The 23,389-nt window shown below is 42.8% G+C and overlaps 1 protein-coding gene across 1 annotated transcript in view; it reads right to left on the reverse strand.

Moving 5' to 3' along the window:
- LOC122553119 (homeobox protein Meis1) overlaps positions 1-20,880 on the reverse strand; it is a 387,313-nt gene extending 366,433 nt beyond the window's left edge. The window contains exons 1-2 of the mRNA XM_087991684.1: positions 20,740-20,880; positions 12,767-12,856 (exon numbers count right to left, since the gene is read on the reverse strand). The gene's annotated coding sequence lies outside the window, so the exon portion shown is untranslated. The remainder of the gene's footprint in view (positions 1-12,766; positions 12,857-20,739) is intronic.
- Positions 20,881-23,389: the final 2,509 nt, after the last annotated feature.

Raw genomic sequence — 23,389 nt, forward strand, 5'->3', positions numbered from 1 at the left:
GGAAAGCAAATATTAGCAGGACTTATATGCTTAATGGTAAGGTCCTAGGGAGTGTTGCTGAACAAAGAGACTTTGGAGTGCAGGTTCATAGCTCCTTGAAAGTGGAGTCGCAGGTAGATAGGATAGTGAAGAAGGCGTTTGGTATGCTTTCCTTTATTGGTCAGAGCATTGAGTACAGGATTTGGGATGTCATGTTATGGCTGTACAGGACATTGGTTAGGCCACTGTTGGAATATTGTGTGAACTTCTGTCTCCTTCCTATCGGAAAGATGTTGTGAAACTTGAAAGGGTTCAGAAAAGATTTACAAGGATGTTGCCAGGGTTGGAGGATTTGAGGTATAGGGAAAGGCTGAACAGGCTGGGGCTGTTTTCCCTGAGGCGTCGGAGGCTGAGGGGTGACCTTATAGAGGTTTATAAAATCATGAGGGACATGGATAGATAAATAAACAAAGTCTTTTCCATGGGTTGGGGGAGTGTCCAGAACTAGAGGGCATAGGTTTAGGGTGAGAGGGGAAAGATATAAAAGAGACCTAAGGGGCAATTTTTTCACACAGACGGTGGTACGTGTATGGAATGAGCTGCCAGAGGATGTGGTGGAGGCTGGTATAGTTACAACATTTAAAAGGCATTTGAATGGGTATATGAATAGGAAGGGTTTGGAGGGATATGAGCCGGGTGCTGGCAGGTGGGACTAGATTGGGTTGGGTCGGCATAGACGGGTTGGACCGAAGGGTCTGTCTCCATGCTGTCCATCTCTATGACTCTCTCTTTGCTCAGATAAGTATCTTCTCTCTTTTTCTTTATGTTCTAACTCCATTTAGGTTTTTCAAACTCCTCTGCACTTGTCTGTTTGTCTAACACACCTAAGTGCTTGACTAACTCCCTTACAATTTCAGCTTTACCTTTGTCCCTGGTTAGACCCAATTCTAACCACTTTGCTAATTCTAGATGTATGGCCTTCTTCTGTCTTTCTAAACTTTCTTGGCAAATTTGGGAACCATCTTCAACCTCTTTCGCAATCTTAAGAGCCATTTCTCTCACTTTTAATTTAACAAACCACAAGTGGGTGAACGTGCAGCGTGGGTTGTTACCTGAGACTTCGATGTTGTGGCCATTACGGAGACATGGATAGAGCAGGGACAGGATTGGCTGTTGCAGGTTCCAGGATTCAGATGTTTCAGTAAGAACAGAGAAGATGGTAAAAGAGGGGGAGGTGTGACATTGTTGATCAGGGACAATATTACAGTTGTAGAAAAGATGTTTGGGGACTCGTTAACTGACGTAGTATGGGCTGAGGTTAGAAACAGGAAAGGAGAAGTCACCATGCTGGGAGTTTTCTATAGGCCTCTGAATAGTCCCAGAGATGTAGAGGAAAGGATAGCAAAGATGATTCTCGATAGGAGTGAGAGAAGCAGGGTAGTTGTCATGGGGGACTTCAACTATCCAAATATTGACTGGGATCACTACAGTACGAGTACTATAGATGGGTCAGTTTTTGTCCAGTGTGTGCAGGAGGGCTTCCTGACGCAGTATGTAGACAGATCTACAAGGGGCAAAGCCATTTTAGATTTAGTACTGGGTAACAAGGAAGTAGTTGAGCACTTTGGAGACAGCGATCCCAATTCTGTCAGGTTTACTTTAGTGATGGAAAGGGATAGGTGTACTCCACCGAGCAAGAGTTACAGCTGGGGGAAGGGAAATTACGATGCAATTAGGAAAGATTTAGGAAGCATAGGATGGGGAAGGAAACTGCAGGGGATGAGCACATTAAAAATGTGGAGCTTATTCAAGGAAAAGCTCCTGTGTGTCCTAGATAAGTATGTACCTGTCAGGCAGGGAGGAAGATATAGAACACGTGAGCTGTGGTTTACTAAGGAAGTGGTATCCCTGGTCAAGAAGAAGGCGGCTTATGTTAGGACAAAATGTGAAAACTCAGTTAGGGAGCTTGAGGGTTACAAGGAAGTCAGGAAAGACCTAAAAAGAGAGCTCAGAAGAGCTAGGAGCAGACATGAGAAGTTGTTGGCGGATAGGATCAGGGTTAACCCTAAGGCTTTTCATAGGTATGTCAGGAATAAAAGAACGATGAGAGTTAAATTAGGGCCAATCAAGGATAATAGAGGGAAGTTGTGTGTGAAGTCAGAGGAGATAGGGGAAGCACTAAATAAATATTTTTCGATAGTGTTCACTATAGAAAATGAAAATGTTGGTGAGGAAGATACAGAGATACTTGCATCTAGACGAGAAGAGATTGAGGTTCACAAGGAAGAGGTAGCAGAAATACTGCAGAGTGTGAAAGTAGACAAGTCCCTGGGGCCGGATGGGATCTATCCTCGGATCCTCTGGGAAGCAAGGGAAGAGATTGCCGAGCCTTTGGCATTGATCTTCAAATCATCATTGTCTACAGGAATAGTGCCTGAGGACTGGAGGATAGCAAATGTGGTTCCCTTGTTCAAAAAGGGTAGTAGACACAGCCCTGGTAATTACAGACCAGTGAGTCTCACTTCAGTTGTTGGTAAAGTGTTGGAAAAGGTTATAAGAGAGACGATTTATAACCATCTAGAAAAGAATAATCTGATCAGGGATAGTCAGCACGGTTTTGTGAAGGGTAGGTCATGCCTAACGAATCTGATTGAATTTTTTGATAAAGTGACCAAACAGGTTGATGAGAGTAAACCGGTTGATGTGGTGTACATGGATTTCAGCAAGGCATTCGATAAGGTTCCCCACAGTAGGCTATTACACAAAATGTGGAGGGATGGGATTGTGGGAGACATAGCAGTTTGGCTCAGTAATTGGCTTGCTGAAAGAAAACAGAGGGTTGTAGTTGATGGAACATGTTCATCTTGGTGTCCAGTTACTAGCAGTGTACCGCAAGGGTCGGTGTTGGGTCCACTGCTCTTCATCATTTTTATAAATGACCTGGATGAGGGCTTAGAAGGGTGGGTTAGTAAATTTGCGGATGACACTAAGGTCGGTGGAGTTGTGGATAGTGACAAAAGATGTAGTAGGTTGCAGAGAGACATAGATAGGATGCAGAGCTGGGCTGAGAGGTGGCAAATGGAGTTTAATGTGGACAAGTGTGAGGTGATACACTTTGGACGGAGTAATCGGAATGCAAAGTACTGAGCTAATGGTAAGATTCAAAGTTTGTGAGAAGATTTGTAGCTCGGGTGCTCGTTGCTGTGGTTCTGTTCGCCGAGCTGGAAGTTTTTGTTGCAAACGTTTCGTCCCCTGTCTAGGTGACATCCTCAGTGCTTGGGAGCCTCCTGTGAAGCGCTTCTGTGGTGTTTCCTCCGGCATTTATAGTGGCCTGTCCCTGCCTCTTCCGGTTGTCAACCGGAAGCGGCAGGGACAGGCCACTATAAATGCCGAAGGAAACACCACAGAAGCGCTTCACAGGAGGCTCCCAAGCACTGAGGATGTCACCTAGACAGGGAACGAAACGTTTGCAACAAAAACTTCCAGCTCGGCGAACAGAACCACAGTAATGGTAAGATTCTTGGGAGTGTAGATGAGCAGAGAGATCTCAGTGTCCATGTACACAGATCCCTGAAAGTTGCCACCAAGATTGACAGAGTTGTTAAGAAGGCATACAGTGTTTTGGCCTTTATTAATAGAGGGATTGAGTTCCGGAACCATGAGGTTATGCTGCAGCTGTACAAAGCTCTGGTACGGCCACACTTGGAGTATTGTGTACAGTTCTGGTCACTGCATTATAAGAAGGATGTGGAAGCTTTGGAAAGGGTGCAGAGGAGATTTACTAGGATGTTGCCTGGTATGGAAGGAATGTCTTATGAGGAAAGGCTGAGGGACTTGAAGCTGTTCTCGTTAGAGAGAAGAAGGTTGAGAGGTGACTTAATAGAGACATACAAGATAATCAGAGGGTTAGATAGGGTGGACAGGGAGAGTCTTTTTCCAAGTATGGGGACGGCAAACACGAGGGAACACAACTTTAAAGTGAGGGGAGATAGGTATAAGACAGATGTCAAAGGTAGTTTCTTTACTCAGACAGTAGTAAGGGTATGGAATGTTTTGCTTTCAATATTAGTAGGTTCGCCAAGTTTAAGTGAATTTAAGTCGTCATTGGACAGGCATATGGACGTACATGGAATAGTGTGGGTGGGATGGGCTTCAGATTGGTATGACAGGTCGGCGCAACATCGAGGGCCGAAGGGCCTGTACTGTGCTGTAATATTCTATGTAACTCCTCTATGTACCTCTTCAATAATGTTCTATGTAACCAAAATTAACAAATTGTCTCACCTACATTTTATTTAAAGATCTAGGACACTAATTGGCAAATGTTTAAATCTTCTGGTATCTTTCTTACCACAAATCTGTTCACATCTGTCCAAATCTCAGACTGGATCTGTCTAAACCTGTCCAAATCACGGACCCGTGCCCCCAAACTGTTACAACATGGCGGTGAACCCCGCTGCTAATCAAACCAAACAGCCAGAAGAGCTCATCTCACAACATAATCTATTAAAGTATGAATGACAAAGAACTCCCAACTTCCACTGTTTAAAGAAGAAATATCAATTTATCTTTAAGTTTCAAAGTGAACATTAAACAACATTATTTACAACTCTGAGCCCCCCTTTCACTTAACTGTTTGTTATCATCCTCCCACTCTATAACAATATACTGTTCTGATAAAAACCTGCATTAAAATTACATCATCTTCATTTCAAAACCCCGCAGGGGGTAGCTGTTGTGGTTGATGTCTGGCTCCCTCTGGCTGTAGATCTCCTTGGGTTGTCTTCAGTCTTTTCCTGCAAAGATGTTTCATATGAAAAAAATGTCCCTTTGATAAAGAATGTTTTGCTCGCAGTTACTCTGTCGATGGCAGTTGGTCTCACTCTCTAACTGTCAAAATGTCTGCTTCTTTATACACCTAGCATCGGATCATCTCATTGGTTCAACATTGGCAAAGCAACAAATTCAAAATCAATTAGTTTTTAATATCCTGGGGCATAATTTAAACTGATTGCTTCAATTCAAATGGTTGCCAAAACAGCAACCAAAACTTAGGTATTCGTTTCTCAGCCAAATGCTACATATTTTCAATTTTCCAGTGCACTCTGAGACTGCTAGTCAGTCACATGACAGGTGTCTGTAAGCTCTCAGTGCAAAACAGCTTTCAAAACAGGTACAGTAGACTCCTTCAACTTCATACCAGTTGGGGGTTGGCTGCATATAACCTGATGCATGTTACAATGTGGAGGGCAGGGATTTGGATGACCTCAAGTTTGTGGTGCATTAGAATGGTCATTTCTAACAGTAGCTTGGTGACAGAGTGCCAACTAATTGTTTCATAACTCTCCTTTGAAATCTCTCACAACAGTTTGCTATGCTGAAGGCATTCCATAAATACACATTTGTGGTACTATTTGCCTGGATTCCATCTATTCCCAAGTTTCCAAGGTCATGAACATAACCGTCTTGTGATCTGGTAAGAGATGTTTCTGCTCTGTATCTTTACGAGGGTTTTTTTCATTCACCCATGGGATGTGGGATGTGGACTGGGCCCAGTATTTATTGCCTGTCCCGAGTTGCCCCTTGAGAAGGTGGGGGTGAGCTGCCTTCTTGATCTGCTGCAGTCCACATACCCACAATGTCCTTAGGGAAGGAATTCCAGGATTCTGACCCAGTGACAGTGAAGGAACGGTGATATATCTCCAAGTCAGGATGATGAGTGGCTTGGAGGGAAACTTGCAGGGGGTGGTGTTCCCATGTATCTGCTGTCCTTGTCCTTCTAGATGGAAGTGATTGTGAGTTTGGACGAGTGGTTTTGTTTGAAGTATATTATTGCTGTGTTAATTGATGCAATAGGGACATTCCTTTCTTAAAGAAGTCAAGATACTTAGTCAAGTTAAGCCTTCTGTTTCTGAATTTCTGTTGGACTGCTATATATTCAGTTGCTACTTTGCAGACCCTTAATACTTAAAGCAATTGTAGTGTGCCGACAAAATGTGTTTATCAAAAACACTGGTCTTGTCTCTTGAAAGTGAATGAAGAAGTGGACAAGCTAAATCAGTCCTGCTCACTGATGCTGGTATGTGGGATAGATATAATATCACAAGTCACAGATAGTATGGCCAAACAATGTTTGAAAAGAGAAATGTGGATGACTATGAATTTGAGAGACCTTCAAAGAAAGCCAAAGCACATATCAACAGGGTCATCTGTTGGCCTTCTTCTCACCTTTCTCTCTGACCCCCAAATGAAATTCACACATTTCTCAATGACTGAAACTGCCTTCAAGAAGCTCAGTTACCTTCCATTGTGTCAAAAGATGACTTCCCGCAATACAATTCCTAACCTCTGCACAGCTCCTGCTTGTCTCAGATTTGAACATAGCTTTTAGGAGATGTTTTTAACATTCTTGTATTCTTACACAGACTCCAAGACAAAAAAAAAGCTGGTCATCAGATTTGTGATCATTCTGTCATCTCGAGACTTTGAGCTTTACAGAAAACAGGACAGCTAAAGGGGGAAGGTGAAACTCACTCTAGACACCAAACTTTGTCAATATTGTTTCAGCATTGGGATATCAAGGAGAAACAATTTCTTTCATAATTATGGACTTTAAATATCGTTCGTAAGGTTTAAAAATGCACACAGGATCAAATCAGTCACATAACCTAAGGCCAACAAGAACGCCATTGTGCATTTTTGTAGCCTCTTTCAAATAATTAAACTCTGGATGGTGCTTCAAGCAGGGATTATCAAACAAAACTTGACACCACCCACAAAAAGATGAATATTAGGAGAGTTGACAGAAAGCTTGCTCAAAGAGAAAGGTGTTGAGGAATGTTTTAAAAAGAAAGGGGAAGGTGCCAAGGGGCAGGGGGCGGGGCTATCAGCAAAGGAAGTAGAATCGGTCAAGCAGAAATATCTCAGAGGTGCTGAGTGGCTACAAGATCTGTAGGGTCTGATTACAGACACCCTGGAAGGATTTGCAAACAATGACGAGTATTTTAAAGGTGAGACCTTGCTTGACTGGAGCCAATGAAGAAATGAAAGTCAGCAAACTCAGAGGGGATGTGGACGAGTGCTTATCCTATGCTAGCTAAAAGCACCCATGTATTTGTTTTAGAAGGTTAGTTGGTGGAAGAAGGTTAACATGGGCTGCTGCAACTTTTGATATTGGAGGCTCACTTACCTGGAGAAATTTTGGTCCCTTTACTTGAGGAGGAATGTGGTCATATTGACGACAGGTCAGATGAGGTTCACTAGATTGATTCCAGAGATGAGAGGTTTGTCTTTTGAAGAGAGATTGAGCAGTTTAGGCCTATACTCATTGAAGTTTTGAAGAATGAGGGGAGATCTAATTGAGAGATATCTAAAGGGCATTGACGCAGAAAGAGTCTTCCCCCTTGTGGGGCAATCTATGACAAGAGGTCATAGTTTCAGGATGAGGGATAGCAGAATTAGAACCTAGATTAGGATAAATCACTTCTCTCAAAGGGTCATGAATCTGCGGAATTCACTTCCCCAGAGTGTGGTGGATGCTGGAACATTTAGTAATTTTCAGGAGGAGCTAGACAGATTAGTAATAGAATGAACGGTTATGGAGAGCAGGCAGGAAAGTGGAGGTGAGGCTGCGATGAGATCAGCCATGATCGTTTTAAATGGTGCAGCGGGCTCGAGGGGCGAGGAGAAAATGAGGGGCTGAATGGCCCACTCCTGCTCCTAGCTCTAATATTCTTGTTCCACTGACTCACTACTCAGGAGTTGAATATATCCCTCCTACTTTGCCAAACCTTGGAGTTATTTCAATGGCCTAATTAGCTGTGCACTATATACATTAGAACAGTTGTCATCTGCATGATATCTGGACAGGCAACATAACCTGTTTATGATGTTATTAATTTGTGTATGGCTTTTTATAAAAGTAAGTCAGAACGCCTTCAGCAGTTTTGGTACATGCCATGTTTGAGCAGTAATTGCAAGGTAAGACTTTTATCTTTATCCATTTTCCAATTTTCCCACCAATTTACTCCCGTAAGCTCCATCGCGCAGAAGAGCAGTGACTTGTACAGCCCTGAAGTTGGGAGGTGATGTCACACACATTCATGATGTGTGAGCCTGACATGTGCTGCTTGGGGCGATTTTAGCAACAAGTGGATGAAAGAGAACTGCATGAACTTCAGAATATTATTATTAATTCTCAAGAGCCTGTTACTGAAATAGTATTCAATCCCATCCCAAACCCATCTGCCTCTCCCCCGCCCTCTGAGTAGCGATCAGAAACCCCTCACTCATCCAAGAATGTCAAGACTAAATATTTTCACACTGAACTGTAATAACTCCCAATTGACCAGATGATCCACTCAGCTCTGAAACCATACTCCATTCAACAAGACCACAATCATTAAATATCGTGAATACCAAAATATTGTTGTCCCTGACACAAACTCTTTCTCAGGAGCTGCTGACACCATCCCTCATTCTGCTAACTGGCTGATGTTGAATCAATATAATTGTACCGTTGGAACTGGACCTGGCCCCTACATAAGGTTCTGACTGTATGTTAATGACTCCACAAAGACCAATTGTTTCCACTTTCACAACCCCCTGTTGGGGATGGGGAAAGAAGTCACAGAGCCCAGCACCATTCCTGGCTCAAGCCACTAACCCCACCCTGATCCAAGCACAACATCCCCTCCTCTGAGCCGAGCACAGCTGCCCCAATCCTGCCCCCAATCCCTCAGACCCCTCCCCCCATCTCACACCCAGCACTGCGACTCTCCCCACACTCTGAGTAGGAGGCTGCAGGGAGGCCTGAGTGCAGATTACTAGATCCCAATGTACCCACCCTATCCCTGGCATTGTACCCAGGTCTACCCTTGCCTCAGTCTATGTGCAGTCAGATTTTCAGATTTTTCAGATTCTTTTCACAGTATCAACACTGTCCTGGCTGATCTCCTAAGTCATAATATCTGGAAATTTGAAGTCGACCAAAGCTATGTTGACAGTGAAAAATTCCCCTACGTAAGAACTATGGTGGGGGTAGGGATGGAGGGAAACCTGTTAGAGTTGGGGGGGCGCGGCGGTGTGTTTTGTATAAGTGGGAGTGAAGGTGCTGTCTCTCCGTGCAGGATTCACTGAAGTAGAACTCCACATTGACTGGCCAGTGCTGCCTTGGAGATTGTGACCTTAACCTTTCAGCTCATGACCCCACTTGGGGTCATGACCTCCACTTTGGGAAGCTCTGCAGTAAGCCCTGAAATTTCCTTCTTAAACCTATTGACCACCTCCTTTTCGATGCTTCTTAAAACCTCCCTCCTTGACCAAGCTTTTGATCATCACCGTTACAGGGCTCAGTGTCACAATCTGCTGAGTAACTCTGCTGGGAACTTTGAATTATATTAAGGGTGCTATATAAAGACGCAGTGTTGTTGGCACACTTGGTGATCAAGCAACCGGATAAAGGCAAACTCTGGAAGAGCAGAAGTGGAGCTTGAAGAGGATTCGGAAGTCTTAGGAATAGTGTTTGGGAAGCAGAGCCTTTTTCATGAAGTGGAATGTCAGCTTTCAAGATGGGTTTTGGGAAAGTGTGTTGGAGATGGAAGGATTCACCAGTGTGATAGGCAAAAGCATCCAGCAGGAGGAAAGGTATCGTGAATTTGAAATAGTTTTTATTGTTACATGAACTCACGTGAGTAAAATGAAAAGTCTACAAGTTGCCACCTATCATGCCATTTAGGTACAATGGTATCTAGGTACAGAACCTTGGTACAAAGCAGAAAGGTAAAGAAAACAAGATTAAAAAGTGAAACATTACAGTTCTTCTTACTGAAAGTTAGAAAAACAAAGAAAAAAAATTAACAGTTCAACACCACAGTCCCTAAGGCTGAGACAAATGGTTAGAGAGTAGAGTAACCTTTTTATGAATGAAATATATTTTTGAAATAAAAATCTTTTCAATGCCAGCAGTTGTCCAAGTGTAGTTTTGAGGAGGGAGGGTCAATACTGAGCTGGTGCATCCATGACAGTACAATTGGGACATGATTTAAATTTACATTGGTCAAACTTTATTAACGTCATCTCAGAAGACAACTGTTCTGCAAACTATTGGATAACTGATTATAATCAGCTACTGGATCTGTCATGAGATTTTAAATATGCAATACGTTAAAGTTATAATTTAATAAAGTTTTCAATGGTTATATGTACTCTTGAATTAAATTCCATGCTATAATTTAAATCATTGAAAGTCAGACTGCTCCAGCACAAACTGTTAAAAGATTCATTCATTTCTTTTATTTTGGCTAAAATTCTTCAGATTCTGCCCATGGTTTATGAAGCTCTGTTGGTTTGAACAGAACCTTTTCTTCTGCAAACTCTGTGTAATTAAAACTGAGGAGTGTCTTAATGACTACAGGCTGCAGTAGTCTTGTTGCTGGGGTCTTGACAATTCTTTGCAAAGACCAATAAAATTACAATGCATCTCCCTTCTTAGCGCTAAACCGATTGAAATCCGTTCACCCCGTGTGAAGGGTGGAAAAGATTCATTAATGGCACTTCATTAGAAAGCTGCATAGAGTGCAGTGAATGTGACTTCTTCTGACAAAAATGTCAGTCTGTCTATTAGGAAAGGAACAAAGACAGTTTAGCAAACTAAACTCTGTCTCCACTGCTGAGGATTACGAAGGGTGATAGGATTAGTGTTTAATGACTAGAGGCAGGAGACAAAGGGAGTTATACTGCAAAGAGGCTTAGATATGGAAGAATTAACACTGTCTATCCCAGGCATATCTTTGATGACTTCTAACATCCTCAGCTCTTGCCGAAACTAAAGTCCAAAGAATAAACTATCTCTTTTTTTTGTTTGAAAAGCAAAGAAAGCAGCATAAAACTCTTGCTCACTTTTATTATCCCAAATATTATTTTTTGCCTGAATTTTCTGTTGGGGAGAGGTCAACAGGAAAAACTGTGAGCTATGGTTTGTGCCGTTTAAAGGAATGAACACGACAGGGAGATGAGCTGGTTATGGTTTGTTTGTAGAAAATGAGAGGATACAGCAATTCAAAACAAAACAAGCTACTGTTCAGTCTCAGTGTGACAGGCAGTAGTCCACTGACCCTGTAATGTGAGGTACTGACTGATTTGAGGCAAAGTTGCCCTAACATTGCAGCTCCTCAGGAACATGAGCCTATTCCAAACCAAAACACAATGAAACTCAAGCTGACTTTCTTCCCCCTTCAGAATGAAAGAAAGTCATATTAATATTTCCCTCATTAGCAAACACACACTGCTGAGAAGATGTTAGACGGTGTGCAAGCTGATCTCTGAGGGCATCCCAGGTCATTCAACCTTCAGGTTATTGCACGCTTGGAAAACCTGCCTTGTTTCTTCTTGTGGAATGGCTGAAGTATGTTATTGTACATAATTCTGAGAGATACGGAAAAGCAAGTGAATCCAGAGGAGTTCACAAGAGAATAGGATTGTTTATTGTTAACTTTAAATCTGAGATAGATAATTTTTTTGTTAAGCAAAGGGTATTAAGGGATATGATCCAGACGCAGCTGGGCCACAAATCAGCCACAATCTCACTGAATGCTGCAACAGACTCGAGGGGCTGAATGGCCTGAATGAGATATAATGATCGAATCCCTGAATTAAAAAATCAGCCAGAAGGTCCTTTCGGAGCATTTGGCAAAAGGTCTCAAAATCAAAACGTCTGCTTTTAGACATATTAAAAGACAGAAATGATGGATTTATTTTAAAAGAAACCTTCAAAAGCTGAGACAATTTGCTTCTTTCCCTGTTCAATGGCATAGTTATTTTCCCTCCCTGGCTCCCACTTAGATTCGAAGCCTCAACTATATCTGGCTTTTTCTAGTATGAGTGTGAAAATGGTAGCCCCCTGCTGTAATCCTTTCAGGGGCAATGCCATCAGTCAGTGTGAAATTAAATACATTACAGGGTTAGGGATTAAAGTGTTTTATAGGCAACCATTCAGCCACATCAAACTTTAGCATTTAAAAAAAAATCCGCACATTTGATCCTTGGACAGGAACCGTGGCTTGAGAATGGGAGTAGAACATTTGACACTGTCAATGGGGCATGCACAGTCTTCAGTTCAGAGCACTGCTCTGCAAGGGAAGGAAGTATACGCAAGTAATGAATTAAGTCCTGGAGAATCACGCGAGCTGTGTTGCTAACAATCACCGCACTGCACACCAGTTCATTTAACCGACAACATCAACACTCTTTAGCAAGCCAGGCTTGTTCCAATCACGATACCAGGAAAACATTGAAGATCGTTTAGTGTCATGGATCATTGTCAAGCTAAGCCTTTAAAGTATGACTTGTAGATGATCCATACAGAAAACAACAGGGGAGGCTACAGTTTTGTGACTTTCAATTCCTCATTCAAGAATTCAGACAGCTCACAACCTAACATTGCTGAATTCCAATGTAATGTTTAACACTTCAGATCCAAGTGCTGCGATGTACATTGTGAAATCCACATGCACATTGGCCAGTTTATAACCTAAACATGCTTCCAAGGACTTAAGGGTCAGGAGACTTGATTCAACATTTTCTGCATCAACCCATTCAGAGATGTTATGAAACACCTGCGGAGTGGGTGGGATTTGAACCCACCTGACTCAGAGATAAAAGCCTGTAAGAGACTGATTAATTCAGAATTCCTGATGGAATTCCATCCAGGTTTGCTTTGCTAATTTGGTATTGCATGTGGGATCAACAGGAGTAAACTGGCAAACACAAAGTTTAGACAGACACTTACCTTTCGACAGCGGAAAGGAGCTCAGTGCGTGGCACAGCCTGCATAACCCTGAACAAATGAATGTTGTAGGAGCAGAGTCATTAAACATCCCTAGAAAGGAGATCAACAAGAACAACATGATCAAATCAAGCAAAGTACTGCGGATGCTGGAGATGAGAGCTAAAAACAGACAGTGGTGGAGAATCTCAGCCGGCCTGGCAGGACCTGTAGTAAGAGAAACAGAGTTAATGCTTACAGTCATATTGGACTCAAAATGTTAACTCTTTCCCCCTTCACAGATGCAGTTCGACCCGCTGAATTTCACCAACATGTTCTGTTTCTTTTTAAGTAAAATATGCTGCTTTTTTTTAAAATGTAAAGGATTTCTGATCACTTCCAAAGAATTTTGACCCTGCCATTTAAAATCCATTAGAGTCGTACATTATAAATAACACAACAAGAATATATTAGTGCTAGTATCTGATCAGGAACTTCTGAGTACTCATGAAGCACAGAACTTCCTTCACACTGCGGTGATCTCAACTATAAATAATGGTTGCTGTTCATCTCCAAATATTCCGTGACTGAGTTTCATTTCTTTTTCTCAGTTGATCGACTGGCCACAATGTCTGGAGAAGGTTCTCTGCCTTCCCAAGGGTGAAGTAATTATTCTAATTTTTATTTGACTGTAAGAGGCCACATATTTTTCTTTCATTTTAGACTATAAATGGGAAAATAAACATTTTTCCCAAATAAGCAAAGGTACCAGGAGCATTATTGCAACTTGAAAATAATGTGGGTTTATATGATATATGCTTTAGCTATACAAAATTATTACTTTTTGAAGCAGTGAGGTAGACAGTTTATGAGACAGAGTGGTACTAGGAATCTTTGAGTTCAGGAAATACTGCCTAATGACAGCCTTTGGATTGGTCAAGCTACAGTTTGTTATAGACCTGTGAGTGCAGTTCTTGTAGAGATAACCAGAAGCTTGCAAACGAGGAACATCTCTCACCATCGCTCACTGCGAGTGAAAAAGACAAAACATGAAGATTCTGAAAGTAAGGAGTCCTGATACACAAAAAGACTTAGGTCTATCTGATCAACCAATTAATAAAAAAAATTTGATCACTGCTTGCAAGTTACCTTGTGTTACAATCACACAAAAAAAATCAGACAAACCTTGAGAAACAGCATAACCACCCTTGTGGTCTGAACTCTAAAATTACAGAATTGCTTTTCCACATCAATATTTTTCCACCTACAGTATTTGTGTCAAATTAACTATTTCTATGTCAAATTAACTATTAACGTGTGTGTATTTGGACTTTTAAAGGGGGAGAGCTTAAGTCGCATTGCAGTAAATGTTTTGTTTCCATTTATTAGGAAAAGGTTTGCTTGCAATAAATGGAGTTAATTTCCTGTTTATGGTGAAACCCAGTGTGAATTACTTTTGTCCTGAACAGCAGGCCAATGATCTCTAAGCAGTATTTGAAATAAAAGGGAAATGGATGTGCTCACTATGTGTGAAGGAGCTAGCATTGAAATATAAGGGTTAACATGGATTAATAGGGTCTGGTGAATTTTGCAAGTCATTGGCAGAGGCAGGTGGAGATCATTGCATAGAATCCCTACAGTGTCGAGAGAAGCCTTTTGGCCCATCAAGTCTGCACCAACCTACTGAAAAGCATCCCATCCAGATCCAGCACCACCCCCCCCCCCTCCCCCACCCTATCCCCTGCTTTTTCCCATGGCTAACCCACCCAGCCTATACATCCCTGGACGCTATGGGACAACCCAGCATGGCCAATCCTGACCTGCATATCTTTGAACTGTGGAGGGAAACCGGAGTGCCCGGAGGAAACCCACACAGACACGGGGAGAATGTGGCAACTCCACACAGTCATTTAAGGGTGGAATCAAAACTAGGTCCCTGGTGCAATGAGGCAGTAGTGCTAACCACTGAGCCAACAGGTCACCTTTCACAAGAGCTAAAATTCAGCAACACCGTATTGACAGCTGACATGAAACTAGATATTTCCCTCAAGAATGTGAGAAATCTCTGAACTGTTAGAAGATTGATTTCCTGACTAGAGTAGACGTAAGCATCAAAATCAGGAAAGTGCACAGGCTGTTGGTCACCCTCCATTCGCAGCTAGTCTCACAATACAATTGTTCCTCGCTTCTTGTAGTATCCTTGTGCTGCTGAGTCTCTCCTCTTCCCCGTATCCTTTGCCTTCTCTCTTTTGAATGGTTCATTTTTATTGTTTCTCTTTCTCCTCTTCAGCTTGTTTCTCACTCCTTTTGGGTGTAGGCTGCAGCTCTCTAGATCATCAAGGAATCTCATGGTGACCTTGACACCTTTGTCTTCAGTGGAATTGACAATGGCTGCTATCTTATCACCCTTTTGTTACACAGTCTCTTTGCTCCATCAACGTCTCTGACCCCTGACCCCTCCACACAGACCCATGCTGCCAGTTGTAACTTGCACTACTTTCCATGAATCAGAGGTTCAAGTCGCTCTCCAGGACTTCAGTGCAAGAATCTAGGCTGTCATTTCGTGTAATGCTAAGGGAATTCTGCCCCTTTGTAGATGCTATCCTACAGTTGAGAAGGTATAAGGTTAGAACATCCTGTCATCCCTTCAAACTGGCTCCACCTCATGGATGATCTGCTTGTGGTCTCAAGCCCACTCTCCTGCTGGTAAACCTGTCAATCAAAAATCTGTCTAACCTCACATGTTCCCACACTATATCCATCTGCCAATTTATTCCTCATGAGTTAACCTATTTATATCTCTTTGCAAATATTTTCTACCCTTCTCACAAGCTACTCTCTTTCCTATCTCTGTGTCATCAGCAAATATGGCTACAGTGCAGTCAGTTCCTACAGCCGTGTCATCAGGATAGATAGTAAATTGTGACGGTCCCAGCCCTGGTCCCTTTGGCACCCCACCAGTTACTACTGGTCAACCCGAAGCATGACCCATTTATCCCAACTCCCTGTTTCCTGTTAGCTAGCCAATGCTCTGTCCACGCTATGGGAATTGCCCCAAGGTCTGAGCTGAAATCTGTCAGTGTTTCAAGTGGTCATCAAAATGGTTTTTGGAACCATTTTAGAGAAGGGTGGTTGAGTTCTTGCCAGTGTCCTTAATCGTTGTTTATCCCTCAATTAATATCACAAAACCTGGTCATCCCTGTGGGAGATTGCTGTGTGCAAATGGACTGTAACATTTCCTATATTGTAGCAATGGGTACATGTAAAAATGTACCTCATTAGTTGTGAAGGTTTTGGGACATCCTGTGAATATAAAAGACACCGAATCAACATAAGTTCATTTAACTAATGTTAAAAATAAGCCTGCAATCCCACTTTCTCAATGTAAATTCTATTGCCACTTCCTCTAATATGACAATATTGATTCATCCACTAATTTCCACTAGAATCTCCAGCATCCAACTTTAATGCCTTCATCCGATTATGATTTGGAGATGCCGGTGTTGGACTGGGGTGGACAAAGTTAAAAATCACACAACACCAGGTTATAGTCCAACAGGTTTATTTGGAAGCAGTAGTTTTCACTAGCGCTCCGAAAGCTAGTGCTTCCAATTAAACCTGTTGGTCTATAACCTGGTGTTGTGTGATTTTTAACCTCATCCTCTATTAGATTTCAAGTGATTTCTTGTCCTGTTGCTCCTCCTGTTGTCTCTGAAACCTTCAGAATATTTGGTTTACAGTCGTGAGTGTGACCAATACAGGAATTTCCAATTGTAAAAAACACTGGGGCAATGTTAATCTTTCTTGTAGGGTTCCATTTGTCATAGCGCCATAGAGCTGTACATCACAGAAACAGACCCTTCAGTCCAACTCGTCCATGCCGACCAGATATCCTAAATTGATCTTGTCCCATTCTCCAACACTTGGCCCATAGCCTTCTCAACCCTTCCTATTCGTATACCCATCCAGATGCCTTTTAAATGTTGTAATTGTACCAGCCTTCACCACTTCCTCTGGCAGTTCATTTTCACACAGACCCCACCCTCTGCATTAAAAAGTTGCTCCTTAGTCCCTTTTATATCTTTCCCCTCTCATCCTAAACCTATGCCCTTTAGTTTTGGACTCCCCCACCCAGGGAAAAGACCATGTCTATTTATCCTATCCATGCCCTTCATGATTTGATAAGCCTCTATAAGGCCACCCCTCAGTCTCTCCTTATAGCTCAAACCCTCCATCCCTGGCAATATCCCACATAGTCTCAAACACTTACACAGAGCTACGATGCACTAAAACATAAGGACAATGATTAAGGCAGCTCCTGCAGTGCAGTGTTGCGGGAGAGCTGAACTGTTAGGGTTACTGTGCTACAGTGGTATGACTACTGTCTTTCAAATTAGACATTCAGTTTTAACCATGGACTGGATTTTCATATGTTTGGACCATTTCCTGAAAACTAGGAGAAATGTTTTATTTTCCCCAGTAGGACAGAGTTGGACTGGAGTCAGGACCTCCTGGGGCAACCAAAAGAGAACTAGAGGTGACAGATGGGTGCCAAGGCCATCAGGTGAGGATGCCTCAGAGTGTCCTTATATCTGTTCAACCATTTTACACAATCCTAAATTGGTTGAAAAACACCAGCCCATCTTAAGTGTTCATACATCTATCAAGAAAAACAAAGATATTCAAAATCCACTTCAAAAGATTTTAATACTATTAACTGCTCATAAAACTGTCAATAAAAAACAGCACCAACCCCCATCCCAGCTAACTAAGCAACCAGTCTCAAGCTAAATCTATTATTGGGATTTGGAGCTCAGCCAAGCATTTACATTGGAAATTACATTGCAAAACTGTGTAAACTAGTCATTCAGTGCACAATGCATTAACTCAGTAGCCTAGATGGCTGGTTTGTGGGTTCAATTCCCACACCAGCGGAGGTTAGTGTAAAGTTTACTGTCCCTCCCAAACTCTCCCCTCTTCTAAGACGTGATCACCCTCAGGTTAAAATACCGCTGCTTATATGTCTTTAACGAGGGAGTGGGACTACAGTGACTTTACCTTACATTTGACCCTTTAAAGTTGACTATCTATCTGCTTCTTCTTTCCCAACAGCTCAACACATGGACTTCAGGTGTACCAAATACTGAAAACCACTGTTGTGATGTAGAAATATGACTGCCAATGTGTCTGCAGGAAACTCCTGCAAATAGCAATCGATAAGTGATAACCTAATAATCTAACAGTGAATCCAATGATGTCAGTTGGGAGATAAATATTGTCACAGGACCCCAGGACAGAGTTCTCAGCTACAACAATTCACATTCATAGAGCACCTTTGATGTAATAAAATCTCTCAGCGACCCCCTTTGGGATTATGATCTTCAATTCACATGACACTGCGCTGCTGACAGCCAAGATGCTTTCGAAATCCAGCCCCAAGTTCCCATCCAACATAAAGGTGGAGAACTTGAAAAGTTCTTGAGATGGCGAGTTTGTAAACAGGGTAAGTTCTCATCATCCAGTCATGCACATTACAAGCAGTGGAGGAGAGGGAAGCAGAAAAGAACAGAAAATAATTGAAAGGAGTAAATAAAGAGCATTTTTAAGAAGTTCAGTCCACTCAATGTGGACTAACAGAGGAAAATAATTTCTCGACCTGCCTTATTGAGTAAAGTAGTGGCTCACTTTTTTGGAATCACTTCAAGGCTTGAGAGGAACATTAAGAATATGTCTCATTTTACAAACCGTGCATAATTTGATGGTTCAATTCAATCGTTCTTTTTTGAATGAGGTTCACAGATTAAAAGTAAAGAAAAAGAACTATTCTGCGTAGATAGTTGCCAATCCTCCCGGAGTAGCTGGGAGACTGCTGCAATCTGGAATCTCCACCAACCTCCTGGAGACCAAAGAAAGCATTCTGGGAAATTAGAAGATGACTCCTTGCCTACACTCATTCTGCACAATTCTCTGTGTACTGCAACATCACCAGCATAGGGAGAGGGGAAAGCGTGGGGCTGGTAGGATGGGGTTGTGTTGGGGGAAAATACAGTGAAAGGAAGGTGGGAGGGGGAGCGGAGTGGGGCACATAATGCTTGCCAACTGCAGCTGATAGGTGTCAGACAGACAGCAATAGAACTAGCCAAAGGTTTGGAAGACTCCATTTACACTTTGCAGTTTCTGCACATCATGAAATGCAGAGCCAACGTTTTCATTGGGCTATCCCTCTCATGATTGCCATTGAGCGAAATCTGATACGGACTCACCCCATAAACACAATACCTGCAAGAGCAGGCCAAAGGCTGGGAATCCTGCAGTGAGTAACTCACCGCCTGATTCCTCAAAAATAAGGCACAGGTCAGGAGTGTGATGGAGTACTCCCCACTTCCCTGGATGGTGCAGCTCCAGTAACAAGAAGCTCAACACCAGCCAGGACAAAGCAGCCCGCTTAATAGTCACCACATCAAAAATGTGGGTGGCACAGTGGTTAGCACTGCTGCCTCACAGCGCCAGAGACCCGGGTTCTATTCCCGCCTCAGGCAACTGACCGTGTGGAGATTGCACATTCTCCCCGTGTCCGCGTGGGTTTCTTCCGGGTGCTCCGGTTTCCTCCCACAGTCCAAAGATGTGCAGGTTAGGTGAATTGGCCATGCTAAATTGCCCATAGTGTTAGGTGAAGGGGTAAATGTAGGGGAATGGGTCTGGGTGGGTTGCGCTTCGGCGGGTCGGTGTGGACTTGTTGGGCCGAAGGGCCTGTTTCCATACTGTAAGTAATCTAAACAAAAACTGTCCATTTCCTTCACTCGTGACAGTTAGTAGCAGCAGTGTGTACTATCTACAAGATGCACTACAGAAATTCACCCAGGTTCCTGAGACAGCACCTTCCAAACCCACGACCAGTTCCATTTAGAAGGACACCATCCCCTGCATGTTCTCCTCCAAACCACTCACCATCCTGACTTGGAAATATATCGCCATTCCTTCACTGTCACTGGGTCAAAGTCCTAGAATTCCCTCCCTCAGGGCATTGTGGGTCTACCCACAGCACATGGCCTTTGCAGTTCAAGAAGGCAACTCACCCCCACCTTCTCAAGGGAGCAACTAGGGACGGGCAATAAATACTGGCCCAGCCAGCAACGCCCACGTCCCACAACTGAAAAAACAACAGGAAACTGTTTAGCTGCTGCTATCCTGGAAAAAAGAGGGCGAAGTACTCTTCACCTCTGCTGGCGGAGGAAAACTGAGTGGTTAGGTCTTTAGAACCAAATCACAACTTTCCATGTTGTTACCTCCACCCACATCTCCTGAAATATGTCCAAGTTGTCAATGCTCTGTAAAATGAGTGGCTGGTGTACTGAATTAACAAATCAATGATATAATGAAATAGAACTCGCCAAATTTCAAATGAATATTTGTTTAAGATGTCATTCCCTCCAGGTTCCGAACACTTCAAACAAGCACTCCAACTATCAAAAAAAAAAGCACTTACATTCATTACTGTTCTCCAGCATTGAGTCAGACTGAGATATTACCATCATTTGCTCATGTTGATTACATCACCCTCGTTAAGTCACTTCAAGCATATTTTTCAAAGCTTAAATTACCAAAATTTCAAATAGAAATATATTTCTGGTGTCAGTGCTCTTTATCCAAAAATGAATCATTGCTTCTTATAAAACCTTCTTGTGATCTAAACTCCAGTGGGAGAGAAGTTGTAAAAGGAAAGGGATTTACACTGGATTTACACGTATACAGTTTCAGTTAAGTAACCAAGGTCAATTTAACAGCCCTGCTCCTTAAGGTCACAAATACATTTACCACCCAGCTTTAAAAGCCACATACAGTGAGCCTACTAGTGTGTACATGTACTTCAGTAAGAGGGGCTCATTTACATTCCTTCGCCCCGTCAGTGGGATTTGATTTAATGAGCTCTGTTGTGTTGTCAGAGAATCAACTCCTGTGGGTGTGGAAGGCAAAGGAATAAAGCAGCTGCCTCTTACCTCCAGGAGTTCCACAGCTTTCATTCTTTCCTCGTGGTCAAATTGACCACAGCCAGCGTCAGCTGCTGTCCTTCGCTTTTCAGACTCTTTGGTGACAGATAGAAACGGTGGTGTCTGGGGGAGTGTGGCGGGGGCTACCGTGGGAAGAGAAAATAGTCAGATACCAAGGTAGCATTTTTATCTTGCTGTTCATCGGGCAAGCCATTGAGGAATTACCATGTAAAGCTACAAGGCAAAGGCAAAATTCCTTAAAAGAACAATGTTAGGAAGGACTGGATGCTGTTCCTGTGAGCAATTAGTCACTAAGTGGATGCCCAAAGATAGCTAGTTAGCAAGTGGAATATGTGGAAGTAATAACAGTCATCACCAAATATTTATATAAGGCAGCAGTACCTAGGTTCAATGATTAATAATATACTATCTTGGAGAATGCTACAAGAGATGATTGTGTTAAAATTAATTTCAGCAATAAGAACATCATAACTACAAAGGTATGGAATGATTTCTGCATTTAAATAGGGTCCCGGGTTCGATTCCAGCCTCGGGCGACAGTCTGTGTGGAGTTTGCACATTCTCCCCGTGTCTACATGGGTTTCCTCTGGGTGCTCTGGTTTCCTCCCACAGAACAAACGATGTGTAGGCTGGGTGCATTGGCCATGATACATTGTCCATAGTGTTAGGTGCATTAGTCAGAGGGAAATGGGACTGGGAGGGTTACTCTTCGAAGGGTCGGTGTGGACTTGTTGGGCCAAAGGGCCTGTTTCCACACTGTAGGGAATCTAATCTAATCTAATCTAATCTAAATATGTCTAGGTCTAGGTCACAGAATTGTTATGGTGCAGAAAGAGGCCATTCAGTCCATCATGCCTGCACTGGCTCTTCAAACGAGCAGCATCCCTCCTCATGGCAGATTGATACAAAAGGTGAAGTCACGTGGTATCGGGGTGAGCTGGCAAGATGGATGCAGAACTGGCTGAGTCATAGGAGACAGAGAGGGTAGCAGTGGAAGGATGCTGCTCGGAATGGAGGGCTGTGACTCGTGGTGTTCCACAGGGATCAGCGCTGGGACCTCTGCTGTTCGTGATCTATGTAAATGATTTGGAGGAAAGCATGGCTAGTCTAATTAGCAAGTTTGCAGACAACACAAAGATTGGTGGAATTTGTTTTCACTAGAATGCAGGAGGTTGAGGAATGACCTGATAGAAATTTATAAGATTATGAATGACATGGATAGAGTGGAAAGTATGAGGCTTTTTCTCAGGGTGGAGGGGTCAATTACTAGGGGATACATGTTCAAGGTGTGAGAGGGAACGGTTAAAAGAGATGTGCGAGGCAGGTGTTTCACACAAAGGGTGGGGAGTGCCTGGAATACAGTGCCAGAGGAGGGGGTGGAAGCAGACACAATAGCAACATTCAAGAAGCACCTGGATGAATACATGAACAGGAAGGGAATAGAAGGTTATGGATCCTGTAAGTGAAGACAGTTTTAGTATGGAAGGGCAAAATGTGTCATCACAGCTTGGAGGGCCGAAGGGCCTGTTCCTGAACTGTTTTGTTCTTTGTCGAGAGAGTGGTGCTGGAGAAGCACAGCAGGTCAGGCAGCATCCGAGGAGGAGGAGAATCGATGTTTCGGGTATAAGTCCTTCATCAGAAATGCTGATCTCCAGCAACCGCAGTCCTCACTTTCTCCTCCCTGTTTTGTTCTTTAGACTATACTGATCTCTGTTTTGTTCTGATATCCCTGTGCACCCTTCCTATTCAAAAGAATCATCCAATGCTCTTTTCAATGCTTCAATTGAGCTTGCTTCCATCACACTACCAGCTGCTCATTCCAAACCCTAACTATTTGCTGTTGTGAAACAGGCCTTTCTCACATCATCCTTACTTGGATCATTAGTCTGGGGCTCGAGATTACTAGCCCACTAATATTCCCACAATGCTGCTTCCTTCCCTGTAATGGTTTCTAGATAAAAAACATGCACATCTTGGAACTAACTCTGACAAATCGGTCATGTATGTTAATAATCCATCTCAGGATTTTTTTAAACTTTCAGACAGAGTCCCAATGTTCAGAAAGATGAGTATCAAGGAAAATTGGTTGGATTGAGACTCCCTATGCAACCTTGAGGAGGTATTCTGTGCAAAGCAGCAATATCTCAAAGCATCCTGCAGAGAGGCGGGTAAGTAATGCACTGGGTGACAGGAACAAACAGGAAAATGGAGGAAAGAAGACAGAGTGGAGTTTGTAGAATAAGGTTGAGAATTGGGTCTCAAATGGAAGGAAGAGGATGATCAGGTAGAGAGGGCCACACAATGACAGTTGGAAGTGGAGGCCCGAACAGTATAGTGGAGAGAATTGGGTTGGAGGTCGAACACAGAAATACAAACAGAGAAGGCTGAAGAAAGGCAGTAAGTTAGGACAATTAATAACTACTAAAGTTATCATGAAGAGCGAGGGGTGAGGTGGCCGTCTCAATTACACTGTAAACAATAGGAGGCTGGAATGATTTGTTTGGTGATGATGAGTTCTGGGAAATCCCAGGCTGATCGAAACATTGATGTTGCTCTCAGTTCTTCAATCCTGTCCCCACTAGGATTACATTCCATGCTAAATGAGAGAAATGCTTCTGTTACTATTCACGCAACCTGT

The sequence above is a fragment of the Chiloscyllium plagiosum genome, unplaced genomic scaffold, assembly GCF_037043375.1.
Source record: "Chiloscyllium plagiosum isolate Xiang-an unplaced genomic scaffold, Cpla_swu_hap1 HiC_scaffold_10, whole genome shotgun sequence".
NCBI classification, from domain to species: Eukaryota; Metazoa; Chordata; class Chondrichthyes; order Orectolobiformes; family Hemiscylliidae; genus Chiloscyllium; species Chiloscyllium plagiosum.